The following is a 20,193-nucleotide window of genomic DNA, read 5'->3' on the forward strand; positions in this document are numbered from 1 at the left end:
TATAACTTACATAAATCCCATAGTATAAAGAGTAAATTACATTTTATCCCTATTTTTTTTAATTACAATAATCCCTTAAAATTTGTACCTTCTGGATACATAAGTCACCATCCGGATACATTAATTCACCATCCGGATACATTAATTCTAATACAAAAAAAATCTTTCTGTTGCGCTAAAAAGGGAATAGAATCTGAAAATTAATTAAATCCCATAAATTGCGCTTATGTTTCTTCTTACTCTCAATCATACAGAGACAAATCCTAATAGAACGAAGAAATTCAAAATTTCAAATTGCTCCACCCGTTCAACGAAGAAATCTTTTAGTTTTGATTCTAAAACTTTTGTCAAAATTTTGGGTAAGCGAGGTGAGTTATGAAGGATACAAAAGTGATGGAATTGTTGTTGGACAAACGATATTCTTTTGAATCTTCAAGTTCATCGAAGATCCTTTCAATTTTGATTCAAGATTATCAAAAAAATTGAGATTCAAGATTCTTTCTTCTCCCAGTTTAGCAAAGATCCTTTCAATTTTGATTCAAAATTTTCAAAATTTGAGATTCAAAATTCTTCTCCTAGTTTATTGAAGATCCTTTCAATTTTGATTTAAAATTGTCGAAAATTTTGAGAAGATACATCATGAATATCTTTGCTACTTAGCATTTTACTATTTATGTATCTTGTTTAAATTGATAAGTATTGTATTTATACTAGATACATTAAATAAATAATTGTTGCCCATAAGATGTTAGATTTGAGATCGATACATTACTGTGTGGTAGTTTCTATGTAATTGATACATTTAGTATAAATTTGAATTTACGTATCATATCTAGAAAATTAGTGCATGATACATTACTCTTTATGTATCTCATTTAAATTGATAAGTATTGTATTTATACCAGATACATTAAATAAGTAATTGTTGCCCATAAGATGTTAGATTTGAGATCGATACATTATTGTATGATAGTTGCTATGTAATTGATACATTTAGTATAAATTTGAATTTACATATCATATCTAAAAAATTAGTGCATGATACATTACTATTTATGTATATCGTTTAAATTGATAAGTATTGTATTGTTTGCCTTGAAAGATATGTATAACTTACATAATGTATTATTTTGTAGTTGATAATAATGTATTTGATACAATAAGGTTGTGAAAGAAGGATGTATGTAAGCTGAAATAAAGTGTATCTTTAAATGTATCACAATAAATAAGAATTAAGTTTATCAATTAGATACATGAACAAACACAATCCATTAAAGAAATTTGATTATGAAAAACACCAGAGAAAAGAGGAAAATATTAGACTGTATGAAATTTTGGTGAAATTGAAACTAATATTATTATGAGACAATGGGAAGATTAAATAATAATACAAGAATCCTAATCAGTTTCAATGAATGATTAGTTGTTAAAGTCCATAACCAATTCAAATTATGGAAAATTTACAAATATTATATTAATTATTACCAAATAATAATTACTACTATTACTTCCTTTTTTTTTCTTTCTAGTTTATGTTTTAGTGTTGAAAATTTGGAGTTCACTTATTTTATTTTATTATAAATTTTGGAGTATTTTTAAAAATAGGTAAAAGACTCATAAATATCCTTTTAAACTTTTTTGTCTAAAGATATCCTTAACCTACATAAAAGAGACTGATTTTGAATTTCAAACGTGAATGAGAAAATAACTACCAAGATTCTGTGACTAAAAATAAGGAGAAATTTGTGGAGTGAAATAAGGAAGGGATAAATGTTGGTTTTGGGAGTTATGATTTATGTATCCAACGTTTAGGGGTTTGGGAGTAAAATAAGGGAATTTGGAAAATTTTAGAATTGGTAGAGAACAATGGGAATTATGGGGAAAAAAGGTGTGTGTATATAGGTAATTTATCCTATAAGGTAACTATAATATGTATCTATGGGCTATAAACTTATTAGACCATTCAAAATTCTAAGCCTAAACATGAAATAATAGTTAAAAGGCAAAAACTATGAAAATGTTTAAGAAATATTTATAAATTACATAAAATATTTATAAAAATTGTATACATATAATGTCATAATATTTTGGTTCGATTTGACTTTTTTTAGTTAAAACGAAATCAAATCAAATCAATTATGTCAAGTTCCTTTTGGCATGTTTGATTAATATTATAAAATTAACTTATTTTATTTTTAAAAAAAAATTCTTTTAGTGAGATATAATTTGTATTTGACTAAAAAAATTTAATTTTTGTACAATAATCATTGTTTGACCATAAAAAGTGTTTATCGATGTATTTTTCTTTCTCACAAGTGTTTGTTAAATAAATATTTGTAAGGAAAAGCTACTCTCATTAGCATTTAAAAAACAAGTTCTTCTAATATTTTTCAAAGACACTTATTTTCTTACAAAAACTCTATCAAAAGCCTTATCATATTATTTTTTTTAAAAATAAGCAATTTTTGTCAAATAATCAAAATTTAAGAACAAACTAATTAGAGGACACGTTGGCGTAATGGACCTAATTAAATCATCAATATATATCACCTATGATAGACCTAAACTACTTTTTAGAGGTATTTTTTATTTTGATGTAGGGGGTGTTTGTTATAATTGGAGTCTACCACTTTGCTTTTGGGAATATTATTTAGAATGATTTAAGTTACAAGTAGTTATTAATGTAAAACATAACTATTTTGGTCAAGTAATCTTTTTGTAAAAAATGATGTCACCATAATTTTTGTTATTATAAACTTAAAAGAGGAATAGAGAATATTCAATTTGGCATGAAAAAGTAACTTTTTCATAATCAGACATTAGCGATCAATTAAAGTCGTATTATATTCAAGATTACTCTTTAGTCCTTGTCGTTATGCTGTGAAAAGAGAAAGAGAAAAAAACAAAAACAAAAAAAAATAAAGAGAAAAAGAATCTCTAATTTTTTTTAATTATTCCTAATTATGATTTTTGTAGCTAGATTCCACTTGACATCATGTGAATTTCATTTATAAATTAAATCAAATTCTCCACTTTTTGCTATAATAAGAATTAAATGTAAACCATTTTCTCATGTCCAAAACTTTAATATATACAGAAGACTTAAATTCCTTTTCAATTACTTCTTTTGTATAGTTGTTCTACTTTCTGAGAAAGAGTGGTTTTCAAATTGTTATATTTTGTACTAGAAATGAAAAAACAAAAAATCATTTTTTCAAAATATTAAGTTTCTCTAATTTTTTTTCTATTAAGAATAAGATACGTCCAACATTAACGCACCGTTCTTCCAGATGCCTTGGCAAAATGGAGTATTACAAATGAGGAATTGTTTATTTTTGCACAGGCTCACCTACCATCGATAGCCATCGGACCTTACAAACTTGATCTCATACAAATGGAGTCCCTAAGGCATAAGCAAAGGAAGAATTATTTTGTATGGAACTGATCTTGTAAATTTGTGCAAAATTTTTGTCAGAACCTTAGTTTTTGCGAAGCAGCTACTGGAACAATGGGTCGAGCTTAAGCTCTCCTTAGCTTTGTAATTTTATTCATCAATATAGAGGTCTCACCACCATATGGTGATAATTTTTTTAAAAAAAATTAGTCTTGGTTAGAATGGCTCTTTAACGTAAATGAATTGTATCGATGTTTTGTAACAACTTTCCAAGTCATTACAAGAAATTAGTTTTTTTTTGTGACGATGTTTTGTGATAACTTTCTATATCACTACAAGAAATTAGATTTTTGTGGTAATGTTTTGTGACTACTACTTAAATCACTACAAGAAATTTGGTTGTCGGTAACTGCCAATATTTTGTGACAATTCTTTTGAACTACTAAAAACAATTAGGTTTTTTTGTGATGATATTTTGTGACAACTTCATAAATCACTATAAGAAATTAGATTTTCTCTAACGATGTGATAACTTCCTAAATCACTATAAGAAATTAGGTTTTATGTGACGATGTTTTGTGACAACTTCGTAATCACTACAAGAAATTGGATTTTCTCTGACGATGCAACAACTTCCTAAATCATTAAAAAAAATTAGGTTTTATGTGGCGATATTTTGTGACAACTTCCTAATTAAATTTCTACAAGGGATAGTCTTGGTGGCGATTGAACTTAATTCACAATAATAATTTTAATTTCCACTTGTAAAAAAATTTGGCTGAAAATTATTTGTGACAATTTATTCATAAATCTTTACCCTCTTCTTCCTCGTTGCATTATCAAATTATAAGTTTTTAAAAAAAAAATTATATTCAACTTCCTTTTAATTTCTTTGACATATAACATTTTATTATGTATACTTCATAATTAAAGATCGTTTGGTGGAGTGCAATATTGCAGTCTTTCATCCGTACGTTATAATCCTATGAGGTTATGACGTAAAGAAATTAGGATAGAAAACTGATAAGTAATTAAAATAACAGAAATATTGTATCTTAATGGTATTGTTGATCTTGTGCGACTACTTCATTTAAAAACTCAAATTATTAAATATATCATACTTTTATTACTTAATTATACTTCTAAAACACTTCATTATGATTTTCAAATTGGCAAAACACATAAAATTTCGTTTTGACAACGGATAATGGTGAGAGTCGAATATGGAATCTTTGTTTAATCAAATCTTATATTGAATTTCATAGAACAATAATCTTGGTTTTTCTGTTTCGGAGGTGAAGGCTGAAGCTTTCATTTTTGTTCTAGGGTTTCTTTATTCGCCCTGAGTTAGAAAATATTATACTTAAAACAAGAGTTGTCTCGAAAAGTCACTCCACTATAAGAATTTATATAGAAAAGTCATTAAATTTTATTTTGCATCAATAAAATCACTTCATTTAAGGCTTTTATCTTAAAAAATCACTCAATTAAATTTATCATAAAATCACTCAACTAGATTATCTATCTTCATTTTGGTGCACACCGTTTTTTCTTCTTCTTCTCTATAAGGATATGTTATGTTAAGTTATTATTATTATAACAAAAAAACAATAACTTTAACAACATATTCTAAATAAAACTAAACACATAATTGGTAACGTTCCCAAGTTAAAATCATGCAAATGGAAAATCCTAGAATTCTTCACAGACGTAATTCTCATATTAATTTCCCCTAAAGTGTGACCATTTTTCTTGTGGAAATTGAATAAATTTTCAGCCAAAATGACTTTTATAGAAGTATTTAATTTAATTAGTATACTGTTAAAATCTCACGAGAACTATACAAATGAGGAAAGGCTAAAATACTGATAATGCGTAAAATCTCACCATTAGTTACATAACATAAAAAATAACTTATTTTGTCATATTAGATTATTATTTTTAATAATAAATTTAGTTGAGTGATTTTGAAAGATAAATGTTTTAAGTGATTTTATTGATACAAAACAAAGTTTAATAATTCTGCTACATAATTTTCTCATAGTTGAATGAACTTTTGAGATATTAACTCCTTAAACAAACTAAATAATTAAAATGTTACTCTTAATGCTTTTCAAAATGTCTTTCTAGGTATGGCACCCGCTAGGGGTGTGCATTCGGTTTGGATTTTTTGGTTTTTGGTTTTGTAAAAGTGTAACTCAATCCGATCCAAAATAAATTTGGTTTGGTTTGGTTTTCCCCTATTCGGTTCGGTTTTTTTTGGTTTGGTTATTCGGTTATGTCAATAATTAATAGCATAACCAAAGTAATAATATTTAATCCCTTAAATATACTTTCTAATATAAATCATAACTAAAACTTAAAACACAATACTTATAAGTATATCTATTATAGATGTAATTCAAACATAAAATATAAACGTAATCATCATGAAAGGCAATAACCAAAAAGGGACAAAAGTGGTTAACTCCAACTTAATTCTAAACCTAAACATTATATATATATATATAATTCAGGTTTTTTCGGTTTTTCGATTTTTATTTTTTAAAACCAAAACCAAACCAAAAAACCAAACAAAGTAATTTATTAATCCAAAACCAATCCGAAAAACTAAAAAACCAATCCAAATAAAAATTCGATTTGATTTGATTTGATTATTCAGATTAATCCGAATAGCAATTAAATCCTAGAATTCTTCACATACGTTATTCTCATATTAATAATGAGAATAACTTTTAATTAATTGCATTAATTAAAAGTTATTTTAAAAGGAGTAAAGGATTCAGGATCGTAATATCAAATACTCCCTCTGTCCCTAATTACTTGTCCACTTTTGAATTGGCACACCTATTAAGAAATCAATAATTGACATAGTGAGTTTACCATTTTACCCCTATTAATTACAAAGTGGATGAATTAAAAACTTAATATTTTCAAGAAGATCTACATTTTTCAAAGTAATTAATTGAGGGTATAATAGGTAAAAAATAATTGTCCTTTCTTGATTTGTCAAAATGGATAAGTAATTAGGGACAACTAAAAAAGAAAACATAGACAAATAATTAGGGACAGAGGGAGTAAGTATATTACTCGTCCAACGAGCCTTTATTTCTCTTTTTGGGATCACATATATGGCATTAATTTCCCTATTTGTATTTAATCAAGTTTCATCGTCCTTCTTATAATAAGCCTAAAAAATGTCATCAAAGCTCTCTTCCTATCCGACCTTATACATTGATCATATAACAAGAAGTTGCCTACCTAACCTTAAATTAATGATTGCATGAAATTATGCATAGATATACAATATGTAATCAATTTGAGAAAGTTGATGCTTTTCAAATAATGTACATGATAAAGGAAAAAGTATTTTAATTTTCCTACGTTTTTCCAAGCTTATGTACCAAAAAAGTGGCAAAAAGAACCAAATATTGTGCCTTCATCCTTCTTCCAAGAAGACAAATAAATAAAGGGGAAGAGTTATACTTCTTCAAGGCAAGAAAACAAGTAACTACTCATCTACCTATTGCTTTCTTGTCTTTTCCCTTTTTTTTTTATTGAACAACCATCTATGTCTATTAGCTTTTCCTCTAAAGGAAAAATAAAACAAAATTAAAGTTATGAAATAGAAAGAAAGAAAAAAAAAGCCTACATGCCTCAATAGAAATTATAATAATGACCTTTCACAACTAGGTCTAGTTGAAAGAGCCACTATCTATGACACCTCTTTGACCAAGAATGATAAACATTGCCTATAGTATGTACTCTTATTGTCTTTACATAGAATAGAGGAGGCAATTAATCTTTATTGAAATATTTCTAATTTCATACTACTTTATAGTGTATCTTGTACATTTTTTATTATGCCAAAACATAAGTTTATGAGAATTAGTAGAGTAAATTCAAGGGTTACAATCATTAGAAACCGTCATTTAGCTAAATATAGGATGCTATTTTTTTTTAATCTCTTAACAAAATTATATTGCTACTCAATACTTGGAAAATGGCAAAGATTTATATAGTCTATATTTACATTAAAATGGAAATCCCTTGAGCTAAAAAGTTAAATTATTAAAAATGACCATTTAATTATATTAAACTAAATACCCTATTTATTTTGTAACTAAATACAGAATTACTTAAATGCCCCTCTTGTTAATCTAAATATCATCCCTCGATTTCTTTTTGAATCGAGCATGTCGCATAGGGTTTGCCTAGTGCGGTTTACATCCCTTGTGTGATTTGCAGGCTATTATACAGTGGAGGGATTTATCCAGTACGCACAAAGTGCTCACCACACATAGTTCTCACCCAAAGAGTAGAAGTTGTGGTAGAGGTTATAGCAGTTACAGGTTATCCTGAAATTCCAAGAGAAAAAGCTAACGCTTAAATAACCTACGTACATACCCTTTTATTAAGGGTCACAATCATTTAGATGAATAACCCCTTTTTAATGCACTGTTAAAAGTTACAATGAGTTCTTGAGCAATTGTTCAAACGTCTTTGGATTTAGCAACTTTCGTGTGGGGATTAAATTTGAATTTTAGAAAAAAAATCCCACGTTTAAATTTTAAAAGGGACGAATATTCTATAGACAATTGATAAACTTCCCTTAGTGTCTGATTTGTTCTGTATTCTCTTCTTTTTTTACTAGTCTCCGGTGGGAGAACCAACTAACTACTATCATATAGATCATTACACAATAAAAAATAAACAGATTTTAAATACCAAAACATGTTTTTTATAAAATTAAAACAAAATCATCAAACATTACAGAAGTAACCTTCTAGAAATTGAAAATCATGTACCAAAACATCTACTAATCTAGAATATGAGGATGCATCCCCAAAAGAAAAAAATAATCTTAATTCAGAAAATGGACCAGGCAGAAGAATCCATAGCAGCTCGGATGAAGAAGCTCGAATAAAGCAACTCACCCTCGAATTCAAGATATGTTGGAATCACAATAGAGGTCGTGATGCAGCCGCCGAAATATGTCATGTACTTTTCACGATCCAATCCATCAGAATATGCAGGCACCTACTCTAACACCTAGATAAAAGAACTCCTGATCTCAAAGTGAAACATAAATATGAAAGTAAGTCAAACTATAAATTAAACCCCTTATTAAAATACAAAAATACCCAACTTAGAGAATCAACAATCTCGGCTAATTGATCCTCGAAAAAAGAACCCTTAACTTGTGGGGGGAAATTAAAAGAATTTACATTTTTGGGAATTCAGCTCAACTGACCCTACTATAGTGGCACCGTCATAGAGGAAATACTCCTGCTATAGCGGAATGTCTTCAGTACAGATCAATTTCAAATCATAATTTTTTATCGTACCCACCTCAATTTTTAATTGGCCATCCATGTATTACGAAAAAATTTAGAACTCCACACACGGTGCCTCTTAATTAATGACAGATAGAGTCGTTACAATAGATATCAATGCATTTACATAGTCTCTATGGCCATATACCAATTGAAACCTTCTTGGTTCCAACTTTCATTGCTTGTCCCCTTCAACCGCGAAAACAACATCTAATTTACTTCGTTGAGATATCAACTGAAATTCAGAGATACTAATTGGACTAATTTCATACCACAAGTGACAGACCGCATGAAAGGAGTTAAAAGTGAGACAAGTTACTAGGATACTTAATAGCTTCCCTGAAGATTGAATGTGGATATCAACACACTAATCCTCAAGACTCTATTTGATATTTTCTCTTGTACTGAGAGACCAATAATCTGGCTCTGATACCAAATTGTCACAATCCAATCTATCGAGTCATGTAGACACTTATTCTAACACCTTGATAAGAGAATCCTTGCCTTCAAACTGGAACATGAATTGTGGAAGTAAACCAAACTATAAATTGAACTCTTTACTTAAATATGAAAATGCCTAACTTAGATAAAATATAGTACTAAGAAACATCATTGATCCAGCAACCAATCTATGTCAAGTGGCATAACAAGAGTAGTACCAGTACAAATGACACATATTGATAGGCATATCACTCAACTTGAATCCACCACATAATTTCATGTAAATGATCAGAAGAAAACATAAGACTTAAACTATATACACCCAGATCATTTGGGCACGCCCTTACTATCGATTAGTATCACATTTGAATTCATACACTCTATCCCTTAGTCACCCATTTCATTCTGATGTCAACTCCTCTATCAAGGTCATTCCCCCCTTCTACTCGATCATAGCCTAACTTTTTATCACACTAAGACTTTTCGAAACCATTCATTCTACTAACACTAGAATTTCCCTACTGATTCCATTACTAAATTAAAATCTACCACTTACTCTATCAACCTGCCTGCTACCCTTTTCCAAGATTTCCTGCTAACACCTGACCTTTGATCCATTAAGTGGATTGCCGACAAAAGTCTTACTCATTCCTCTTGACTTAACCCACACATGTCCCAATAACCCCCGACCCCCCACAAAGTAATTCAGACTATTCAAGAATTTCTGAAACATTATCTAAAGTCTTTAACATGCAATTTTGATTCACATAAGAATCATCTTACCATTTAAATATACCAATCCATCCATTTATGGATCAATATGTATAAATACAACATAATATTCTTGCAAATACAACTCTTCGATCGCAATTGAAACTATACCAACTAAACTCACCCGAACCCCTGAGGTCTCAACCAAAACCATCTTTCTGAAATCATCTTACAAATCTATAGGAATCTTCAAATCACGAATTTGAATTTGTTAACTCAAAATATTGACTTTGATTAATTTTTATTTTTCACAGTTCTAGTTTAGGTTCAAGCGTTCTGAAATGCATATGAGCACCTCAAAACCCGTATCACTATTAATAATCAAAAGAAATATACATCTAACAAACCTATGGAAAGTCTCAAATAGAAGAAATAGATTCTAAATCTCGAAACGACAAATCGTTACAACTACGAGCTTCCTGAGTCAAGAAGAGAAGATCAAATACTCTTGTATTCGAGCCACTCTTACATCGTATATGATCAGCGTAGCCCCCCCCCCCCCCCCTCAAAGTGTACCTTCAAGAAAGTATTAATAAATTCGTGACTTGAAATTTAAAAAGACAAAAAAACAAAGAAATTGATGTTTTGGTTTTTCTTTTCTTTTTTTCTCATTTTTTTAGAGATATATCTATATCTATCTATACTAAAATTAAAAGTATGAAAGCCTTAGAAATATTGATTGAACTTTTTATCCTTCATTATAAGACTCCACTTTAGACAAAATCATCTTTTCACCATTTTCTTTTAATTATTATAGTGTTTTAATTTTATTAAGTATTGACTAAAATATAATAACAATTAAACGAAGAAGATTATTATTATGGTAAAAATTTTACGGAGAAAATTTTTCCAACTAATATATACTTGATTGTTTGAATTTTTTGCACTTCATTAAAAGACTTTGCTTCAAAATAAAACTGTCATTTACTATTTTTCTTAATTATTATTTTATTAACTTTATAATATTTAGGAATTTCAAATAAATAAAAAATAATTTTGAGAAAGTAAAAAACATCTTTGAAGCATGTTCGGATACCACTTCTCAAGACAAAATTGGTCTAAGACTTCCTCTTTGGCACAACCTCAGATATTACAACACTTCTATTAATGGACCTTGGACTATTTGTGGAGGCTTCAATTCTATAATGAATGTTGATGAGAAGATATGGGGGTAAACCTCTTAGAATGGATAAGAGTTGGGATTTTATAAAATGTATGGAAGATTGTGGTATGGTTGATGTTGGTTTCACAGATCCTAGATTCACTTGGTACAATGCGGGAGGTAAACTTCAGAGAATATGCAGGAGAATAGATAGAGTTTTCATAAATCATCATTGGAATGAAAAATACCCTAGAAATGATATAGACAATCTAACTAGCACTGGATCAAATCACATGCCCATGCTACTCAAATGTTCAGATTCAAATAAAAAAGTATCAGGTACTTTAAATTCTTTAATTTTTGGGCCGACCAAGATGATTTCAAAGAAGTAATTCAAGATGCTTCGAACATTAAGGTGGGGGGAAATTGTATGTGGAGATTTCAGAGAAAACTTAAGTATCTTCAAAGAAAACTCAGCAAATGGTCCAAGAATCAGATTGACAATGTTCTTTATCAGGGAAAGAAATGGGAAAACAAGATACATATACTTGAGACTGAACATATAGAGAATGAAAGAGACGATCTCAGGGCTGAACTGCATAAAGCACAGGCAAAACACACCAAATGGGTGAAACATGAATAGTATATTTTAAGACAAAGGGAAAATATCAAATGGATCGATGAGGGAGATTCTAATAGCAAATATTTTCCTTCTATGATAAACGACAAGAGAAGGAGGCTAACTATACATAGAATAAAAAAATGAGGAGGTCAAATGGAACAGTGGAGATGAAGAGGTAGACTTGGAAGAAATTCATTACTGTAACGACCTATTTTCGTCGTTACAGAAAAGCCAACGAGGAAAAAATTTGGGCCGAAAAACTTTTTAGTAGTAACTTGAAATTTTCTAACCTAGTCCAGATTTGGACGAAATCGGAGTCAGTAAGGTCTAGAGAAATCTGGTAACAATTGAGAAATCTAATTATAAATTTGATCATATGAGTAGATAGGTAAGATGTTGAGGAGCCCGTACGACTTTATGAAATTAAATTCGGGTGGGTTTAACACTCGAAACTGATCTTAGCGTGAACGGAGATGAATGTGTGTTGTGAAATGGGGGTTTGGACTTCTTAATTTTGCTCACCGTTTCCGTACAAGCTGCTAAGACAGGATTTTTCCGTCAGGGCGGGGCCGCTGTAGCGGGGTGAGGACCTCTGTGGTGGGACAGACGCGACTTAAGTCGGAAATAAACCCCAAAAGTGTTTTATTCTGAAAGTTTTGACTTTGAGAGCTAAGGAACGACCCCATGTATTTTCTTGACAGTTTTCCACCATTCTTGAGGCCAAATATAAGGTTTTCACTCTCCGAATCCATTTTTCGATCCATAAAATTTGTTTCTTGGGTAATTATCAATGGGAAAGGGTTTTGATCTATGATTTATGGTGGAAGAAACCCTAACTTGGGTATGGGGATCAAGGATTTGGCCTATGGTTGATGTTATTGGTTATAATTTGGGTAATTAGGTCTTGTTTATTGATCCTTACATTATTATGATTGTTTGTAGACCAAGAACAAGCAAAACGAATTCAGAAAGGGAAATATCAAGTTTCTTAGGGATTCAATCTTTGTTCGAGGTAGGTGATGGTTGTGATTTCATGTTGGTGTGAAATATATTTGTAATTGATTCATTATAATGCATGTATATACGCGAATATTGCATTATTGATTACACTAATTGTAAATGAGGATAATTGAATAATTGTATGCCATTAATCATGACTTGATTGTATGATTATGAAAATGTACATTGTGATGGTGATTGTGGCTTGATGAATGGATCGGGTGTTACGTTCCAACACACTAACTTGAACCGGGTACCACGTTCCGGTGTATATATGGGATCGGGTGTCACGTCTGGCATACTAACTTGGATCGGGTACCACGTACCGGTACACTAACAGTTTGGGTATGTGTTCCGTGAGAGGAACAATGACTTGGCATAATTGTATATCTTGAGATTGTAAAATTGTATGTTGTTCGTAAGTGATAATTGATATTGTATATGTTCGGTGTATGCATGTTTATTATTATTGTAATGACTTATATATGTTTAGCCTATTGGGATAGCTGTGTCATCCTACCAGTACACTGTGGTTGTGTATTGATACTGCACTTGCTCTTTATTTATTGAGTAGAGGGCATCTTCAGGCGGCTATTGACATACCTCGCTTAGAAGATTAGTGATCAATCGAATTCAAGGGTGAGCCAGTTTTTCTGGGTTGTCATGAGTTCTCTTTCTGTTTATGTCCACATTTTCGGACTTAGACTAGTGTTTTAGATTCCTTGTGCTAGTTTAGGGTTGTACCCCTTCTTGTTTGGACTTATGGTTCTTATTGGAGTTTTGGTACATTGACTTTCAGGTTCTAGGTATTATTCCACATTTGTTTTGTTAGACTTTTGTTAGAGTTTATGTGAACTCCCTATTTTTCTTGTCTTAGACATTTAAACATGTTTCATTATCTTTAAATGCCTTAGTTTTTGGTTAAGTTGTTTAGCTTGGGTTGTAGTAATGATTCTCCCATCAGAGGGTTAGTTGGGTGTCAATCACGACGGTCTGGGTCGTGACAAAGTTGGTATCAGAGCCCTACGTTCGTTAATTTTGATGTACCAAAACGAATCAAGTAGAGTCTTGCAGAACAGTACAAAGATGTCTGTACTTTTCTTCAAGAGGCTATAAGACTTTAGGAAATCTCTCTGTTTTCTCTTGTCTCATTTCGTGATATAACTTGATTCCAATTGGGATCTGGCGATTCGAATTGGTATGTAATATATTTCACTCTTCTGTCTGCATATAGTTAATACAAAGTTCAACGACGTTAGGCCCATAGCTCCCGTCAATGCGTCGGTTAAGGAATCTGCAGTGAGAGGTTGCAGTCGAGTCATGGGTAGAGGACGAGCAAGGGGCAGAGAACGATGAAGGGTAGCACCTACTAGGGATGAAGTTTCGATTAAGAATGCTCCCAGAAATGAGAATCCTCATGCGCATTATGAAGAGATAAGAGGATAATGTTGAGGTTGAGGATGAGGAAAATGTTGGACAAGAGGAAGAAATGCAGGCTGAGACTACATGTATTCCTCGCTTAGATCCAGTGTTAGCTCAACAGATTATGTCGTTCATGAAATAATTGGTTGGTCCTTGAGTGTTTCCTTCTGTTCAAGCAACTCAAGCTCCCGCCAATCCCCCTATCGCTATCATTGTCCCCAAGGTGGGTGGAACCGTAGGTAATGATGCTTTCTTTTGCCCTTTGTTGAGTCCTGTTATGACTAGTAATGAGCATGAGATGTTGACTAAGTTATTGAAATTGAAACCATATGTGTTACATGGTTTTGAGAGTGAGGACGCATATGAGTTCATCCTAAATTGCTATGAGAGGCTTCATAAGTTAGGAATTGTCCATCATCATGGAGTAAAATTTGTAACCTTTCAACTTTAGGGCGAGGCAAAGCAGTGGTGAAGAGCTTATGTGGAATGTAGATCTTCAGTTTTACCCCCACTTACTTGGACCCAGTTTCATGCTCTGTTCTTGGAGAAATATATGCCCCGAACTTTGAGGATCGTAAAAAGGATGAGTTCATGGCTTTGGAGCAAGGTGGTATGACTATGGTTGCTTATGAGGTCAAGCTCCATGCCTTGTCTAGATATGCTACGCAATTGGTGACTACTGAGGAAGAGAGGATCCGCCTATTTGTGAAGGAACTAAATTCTGAGTTGCAGGTATTGTTTGTTCATATGACTTCTGCAGAAAAAAACTTCAATGAAGTAGCATATTTTGTGAAGAAAGTTAAGGGGGTGAGCTGAGATAGCTAGGCTAAGGCATTGGCTAAGAAAGCCAAGAATTCATGTAGCTTTCCGAGTTCTTACTCCAGGGGTTTAGGGAGGCCGACGCTTGCAACCCGGTGAATTCAGTTTGTTATGCCCGCTTTTACATGTAATTACTAGGGAACTCCACCTCTGAATTTGATTCAGGATAGCCAGGGAGCCGCACCTTCGACGGGCAACAGGTCATCTTTTGATCGTACTTGTTATAACTGTGGAGAACCTGGGCATATGAGAAGAGATTATCCCCACCCGCGCATGTTGGATTATGCGCAGCAGCAGTCTAGAGCAGTGGTACCCGTAAGAAATAGTAATAATATTCGAGGGCATCCACAAGGTGGGTGAGGAGGAAATCCACGAGGCTGTGGAGGTTGGGGAAATGGTAACACAGGAAGAGGTAAAGTGCAGCCAAGCATGGAAGTTGCTTGTCAAGATGACAAGGCTAAGTGTTACGCCTTTCCGGGCAAGACCGAGGCGGAGGCGTTTGACGCAGTGAACACATATACTATTCTTGTTTGTGATCGAATGACTAATGTGTTATTTGATCCGGGTTCTACTTATTCTTATGTGTCCATGAGATTTGCCTCAGAATTTGTAATGATTTGTGATATACTTGATGCCCCCATCCATGTTTCTACCCCAGTTGGAGAGTCTGTCATAGTCACCCATGTCTATCGTTTTGTCTTATTTTGTTTATGGGTTTTCAGACTTGAGCTGATTTGGTGATTTTGGACATGAGTGACTTTGACATAATCTTAGGCATGACTTGGTTGTCCCCCTCTTATGTTGTGCTTAATTGTAATACTAAGTCTGTGACTTTAGAAATTTTGGGAAGGGAAAAGTTTGAGTGGAAAGGTTGTACAAGCCTAAGCAAGCTAAGATCATATCCTCCATTCGTGTTAGATAACTGATAGGGCAATGTTGTTTGGCTTATTTGGCTCATATTCGGGATGTTGAGGTTGAGTCTCCCTCTATTGAGTCCATCCATGTGGTGTTAAAATTTAGAGAAGTGTTTCCTACTGATTTGCCTGGTATGCCTACGGATAGAGATATAGATTTCTACATTGATTTAGAACCTGGTACCCGTCTCATTTCCATCCCTTTGTATCATATGGCTCCGACAGAATTAAGATAGTTTAAGGCTCAAATCCAAGAACTTCTTGATAAAAGTTTTATCTATCCTAGTGCTTCAATGTGGGGTGCTCCAGTTTTGTTTGTTAAGAACAAAAGAATGGTAGTATGAGGATGTGTATAGATTACCATCAATTGAATAGGGTCACCATTCGAAACAAGTACCCATTGCTTCGAATAGATGATCTTTTAGACCAATTGCAAGGCGTATCGGTTTTATCTGTTAGACCAATTGCTAGGCGTATCAGTTTTCTCTTAGATTGATCTAAGGTCTAGTTACCATCAGTTAAAGATTAGGCCCGAAGATGTGCCCAAGACGGTGTTTAGGACCCGCTATGGGCACTACAAGTTTTTAGTCATGTCGTTTGGGTTGACAAATGTGCCTGCAACTTTTATGAGTTTGATGAATGGTGTGTTCAAACCATTTCTTGATTCATTTGTTATATTCTTTATTGATGATATTTTGGTTTATTCGAAGAGTGAGGAAGAGCATGCCGACCATCTTCGTATTGTTCTGGATGTTCTTGGGAAATAAAAGTTGTATGCGAAATTTTATAACTGTAAATTTTGGTTGACTTCAGTTGCCTTTTTGGGGCATGTGGTTTTAAAAGAGGGGTAATGGTAGATCCTCAAAAGATTGAAGCGGTTAAGAATTGGGTTCGACCTAGCTCTGTGACTAAAGTTAGAAGTTTTATGGGGCTCGCTAGCTACTATCATCGATTTGTGAAGAACTTTGCTTCTATTGCCACACATTTGACAAATTTGACCAAAAAGGAGATACCATTTGAATGGACTGAAAAATGCGAAGAAAACTTTCAAAAGCTCAAGACTCTATTGACCACAACACCTATTTTAGCACTACCGGTGGAAGGTAAAGATTTTATTATTTATCGTGATGCTTCACATTCTGGTTTGGGTGCGGTGTTGATGCAAGATAAGAATGTCATAGATTATGCATCGCGGCAGTTGAAGGTGCATGAGAGGAATTATCCAACACATGATTTGGAGTTGGAATCGATAGTGTTTGCTCTTAAGATCTGGTGGCATTATCCTTATGGTGTTAAGTGTGAGGTGTTTACTGATCATCGTAGTCTGCAACATGTGTTAACTTAAAAGGATCTGAATTTGAGACAACAAATGTGGATAGAATTACTCAAGGATTATGATGTGACCATCCAATATCATCCAGGTAAAACTAATGTAGTGGTAGATGCACTAAGTCGAAGAACGGTAAGTATGGGTAGTTTGGCTTGCTTGAGTGTAACTAAGCGACCTTTGGCTAAGGAAATCCAGACCTTAAAGTCTAAATTCATGTAGTTGGGCATCTTAGAGAAATGAGAGGTGTTAGCTAGCATTGAAGTAAGGGCCACGTGTATTGAGGAGATCAAGGTTAAAGAGTTTGAGGACCAAAATTTGAAAGAGCTCACAATTAAGACAGTGTCTGGCAAGGCACAAGAGACCAATCTTGATGCGGAGGGTGTGCTTAGTTTCAAAGGAAGAATTTGTGTCCCTCAAGTAGATGACTTGATTAAGAAATTATTGACAAAATCTCATGGTTTGCGGTATTCTATCCATCTGGGTGTGATCAAGATGTACCGAGACTTGAAACGTCTTTATTGGTGGCCTGGCATGAAGAAGGATATAGCGGAGTTTGTGGCTAAGTGTCAAAATTGCCAACAAGTAAAATATGAGCATCAAAGGCCATCAGGGTTGCTTCAGAGGATGCCAATTCCTGAATGAAAGTGGGAAATTATAGAGATGGATTTTGTGGTTGGTTTTCCCAAGACTTTGGGGAACTTTGATTCTATTTGGGTAGTGGTTGACAGATTGACTAAGTTAGCCCATTTTACCCCGTCAGAATAGATTATAATGCTCAACAATTGGCTAAGGTTTATGTGAAAGCGATAGTGAGGTTGCACAGGGTGCCCCTTTCTATCATCTCAGACCGTGGTACGCAGTTTACCTCCAAGTTTTGGAGGGAGTTACATGATGAATTGGGCACACAACTCACTTTTAGTACAGATTTTCATCCACAGACGGAAGGACAGTCAGAGAGGACTATTCAAGTGTTAGAAGACATGTTGAGGGCATGTGTGATTGACTTTGGAGGGCATTGGGACAAGTTCCTACCGTTGTGTGAGTTCTCCTATAATAACAGTTATCACTCTAGCATATATATGGCACCGTTTGAGGCACTCTATGAGAGGGGATGTAGATCACATATAGGATGGTTTGAGGCAGTAGATGTGAAGTCTTTAAGGGTTGATTTAGTGAAGGATGCTCAGGATAAGGTAAGAAGTATCCAAGCTAAGCTTTTAGCGGTCCAGAGTAGACAAAAAATACGCAGACCATAAGGTGAGGGACATGGCATTTCAGACTTGTGAGAATGTTCTCCTAAGGTATCACCTATGAAAGGGATGATGAGATTTGGCAAGAAGGGTAAGCTTAGTCCTTGATACATTGGTCCATTTGAGATTATTGATTGTGTAGGGCCAGTGGCTTATAGATTGGCTTTACCTCCTAACCTATCAAGAGTTCATCCGTTATTTCATGTGTCCATGTTAAAGAGATATCATGGTGATGGGGATAATCATCATAAAATGAAACTCAGTTGTGTCAGACAAAGACCTTTAGTATGAGGAGGAACCGATTACATTTCTTGATTGTGATGTCCGGAAGCTGAGGACCAAGGAGATTAAGTCCGTGAAAGTTCAACACAAGCATCGTCCAGTTGAGGAAGCTACTTGGAAACCGAGAAGGACATGCAAGATAAGTATCTTAGTTGTTCGTCGATTCATGTACTACTTTACTCTAACTTTAGCCCCTTTTTCCTAGTTTTTCACTCGGGGATGAGTGATGGATAAATTGTTATCTATTGTAACGACCTATTCTCATCGTTATAGAAAATCCAACGGAGAAAAATTTTGGGCCAAAAAGTTTTTTAGTAGTAACTTGGAATTTATCAACCTAGTCCAGATTTGGATGAAATCGGAGTCAGTAAGGTCTAGGGAAATCTGGTAACAATTGGGAGATCTAATTATAAATTTGATCATATGAGTAGATAGCTAAGACGTTTAGGAACCCATACGACTTTACGGAATTGAATTCGGGTGGGTAGAACTCCCGAAACTGATCTTAGTGTGAACGGGGATGAAGGTGTGTTGTGAAATGGGGGTTAGGAATTCTTAAATTTGCTTACTATTTTCGTGCAAGCTGCTAAGGCAGAATTTTTCCGCCAGGGCGGGGCAACTGTAGTGGGGTGAGGACCTATGTGGCGGGACAGACGCGACTTAGGTCGGAAATAAACCCCAAAAGCATTTTATTCTGCAAGTTTCGACTTTGAGAGCTAATGAATGGCCCCAGATGTTTTCTTGATAGTTTTCCACCATTCTTGAGGCCAAAGGTAATGTTTTCATTTCCCAAATTCACTTTTCGATCCGTAGAACTTAGTTTCTTGGGTAATTATCAATAGGGGAGAGTTTTGATCTATGATTTATGGTGGAAGAAACCCTAACATGGGTATAGGGATCAAGGGTTTGGCCTAGGGTTGATGTTATTGGTTATAATTCGGGTAATTAGGTCTTGTTTATTGATCCTCACATTATTATGATTATTTGTAGACCAAGAACAAGCGGAAAGAATCCGGAAAGGGAAAAATCAAGTTTCTTAGGGGATTCAAGCTTTGTTCGAGATAGGTGATGGTTGTGATTTCATGCTGGTGTGATATATATTTGTAATTGCTTCATTATAATGCATGTATGTACGCGAATGTTGCATTATTGATCACACTAATTGTAAATGAGGATAATTGAATAATTGTATGCCATGAATCATGACTTGATTGTATGATTATGAGAATGTACATTGTGATGGTGATTGTGGCTTGATGAATGGATCGGGTGTTACGTTCCAACACACTAACTTGGATCGGGTGCCACGTTCTGGCGCATATATGGGATCGGGTGTCACGTCTGGCAGACTAACTTGATCGGGTACCACGTACCGGTACACTAACAGTTTGTGTATGTGTTCTGTGAGAGGACCAATGACTTGGCATAATTGTATATCTTGAGATTGTGAAATTGTATGTTGTTCGTAAGTGATAATTGATATTGTATATGTTCGGTGTATGCATGTTTAT

At 33.6% G+C, this 20,193-nt stretch overlaps 1 protein-coding gene and 1 pseudogene across 1 annotated transcript in view; both read left to right on the plus strand.

Moving 5' to 3' along the window:
* Window positions 1–20,193, plus strand: part of LOC125809198 (gamma-glutamylcyclotransferase 2-3) — a 1,073,903-nt gene that overhangs the window by 534,045 nt on the left and 519,665 nt on the right. The window lies entirely within an intron of this gene.
* On the plus strand, window positions 12,604–18,916 carry LOC125809432 (uncharacterized; annotated as a pseudogene).

Source organism: Solanum verrucosum, unplaced genomic scaffold, assembly GCF_900185275.1.
Source record: "Solanum verrucosum unplaced genomic scaffold, falcon-dt-bn FXZP01000062.1, whole genome shotgun sequence".
Classification (NCBI taxonomy): domain Eukaryota; kingdom Viridiplantae; phylum Streptophyta; class Magnoliopsida; order Solanales; family Solanaceae; genus Solanum; species Solanum verrucosum.